Source organism: Mus pahari, chromosome 1 (genome assembly GCF_900095145.1).
Source record: "Mus pahari chromosome 1, PAHARI_EIJ_v1.1, whole genome shotgun sequence".
Classification (NCBI taxonomy): Eukaryota; Metazoa; Chordata; class Mammalia; order Rodentia; family Muridae; genus Mus; species Mus pahari.
In genome coordinates this window covers 121788168-121790099 of record NC_034590.1, presented here as the reverse complement: position 1 = coordinate 121790099, position 1932 = coordinate 121788168, and positions in this window count along the sequence as shown.

The following is a 1932-nucleotide window of genomic DNA, read 5'->3' as shown; positions in this document are numbered from 1 at the left end:
AGAGAGAGAGAGAGAGAGAGAGAGAGAGAGAGAGAGAGAGAGAGAGGGAGAGAGAGAGAGAAAGGGACAAAGCACCAGGGATTCTAGCACACAAGAATATTTGAGATATTTATCCCACTTGTGAACATACGTAAAGGCCAGCAATATTGTAATTGATTTATTTTTCCTTCTTTGAGACAGGGCTTATGTTGCTCAGGTTAGCCTCCAACTCACTCTGTAGCTGAGGGCGATCCTGAACTTCTAGTCTTCTTGCCTTCACCTTCAGAGTGCTGGTATTACAAGCATTTGCCATCATGTCCATTTTTGCCTCCCCCAGCTTTGAAGCAGGCTGATTCAGGCTTTGTTGCCACTGAGCATGAGACCACCTGGGGTGAAAACTTCCGACTTAGCTGGCTCTATTGTTCTGTCACCTGCCGCTGCTCTCCTCCAAAACATCGCTACCTGCTGAGACCCTTGAGATATTCCAGAGACAGCATCCTGCAGATGCCCTACAGACTGGCAACAGGCACCAAGAATGGATTGGCAGGGGATGGGCCACCTCCTCTTTATAAGTTCAGACTCTTACAGACATGTGTCTTGGCCTTGTGTTCTTTTCTCGCTGTCTTTCAGCCCCAGCCTGCCTTTCAGGAGTACCCGGTTCATGTGGCTGCGGGCGGCCACAGTCATTATTGAAGTGTTGTAAATATCATTTTTAGATCTTAAAACTAATCAAAACTATCTCCACAATATTACTCCTCCAAAACACTAAAACTATTTCTCCTTTGCCTTGGAGGTAAAAATAAAAATCAGGATGCTCTTTTTTTTTTTTTTTTTTTTTTTTTTTTAGATATATGTAATAATACTGCTGCAACTGATGTATGATGTACCCAATAACATATACAGTAATGTGTGTTTTGATTAAAACTGGTATTATGTAGTATCATTGTAAAGATCTCGCTCATGTGTATGTTTGTGTATGTACTGCTTGTGACTGAACCTAGGACTTCACTGTACCAAAGAGGTACACAACTCCAGCAGCTGTGAGCATAAGCAACAAGATGATAGGTCCAGTGGCACACGGGTGTAATCCCAGCGCTTGGGAGGTGGACGCAGGATCAGGAGTTCAAAGTCACCCTTGACTTGATTGCAAAGCAAGTTTGAGGCCCATCTACTAATTCAGCTCTTGAGAGGCAGTGATAGAGGTTCTGGGAGCGAGTGGGCTACTGTGGGTGAATATACTTACAGTGTATCTAAGCGAGAGATGCTGCCTCAACATGCAAGGTGGAGAATGGTTAAGGAAGACATCCATGTCAACCTCTTGCTTCCACATGCACACACACAAGTACATGCATTTCTGAACACAGGCTTAGGTCCTGGTATGTCTGAACACACACACACACACACACACACACACACACACACACACACACACACTTACTTGGGATGGCGGCAGTGTGGATTTTGCTGATCTGGTCATTACACATTGCATACAAATGTGTCCATAGTGCATTGTAGAATTATCAAATGGGAGGAAGGAGGGGAGCTGAAGAGATGACTCAAAGGTTAAGGCTACTGGCTGCTCTTCCAGAGGACCTGGGTTTGATTCCCAGGACTATGCAGTGGTTTACAATGGTATGTAAGTCCAGCTCTAGGGAAAGTGATGCCCCCTCCTGGTCTATATGGGAGGTAGGCATATATGTGGTGCACAGATATACGAGCAGGCAAAATATCCATACACGTTTTTTAAAAATCAAAATGCAGAACTGGATATAGTGAGTGGTTTATGCCTGTAATCATTAACAGTCAGGAGGTAAAGAGAAGGATCCAAAGTTTAAAGCTACATAGTGAGACCCTGTCTAAAACCAAAACATAAACCAAAATAATATAAAGGTAGATACAACATTTTAATAAATTTTCCTGCTTTAAAAAATTCCAGCCGGGCGTGGTGGCGCA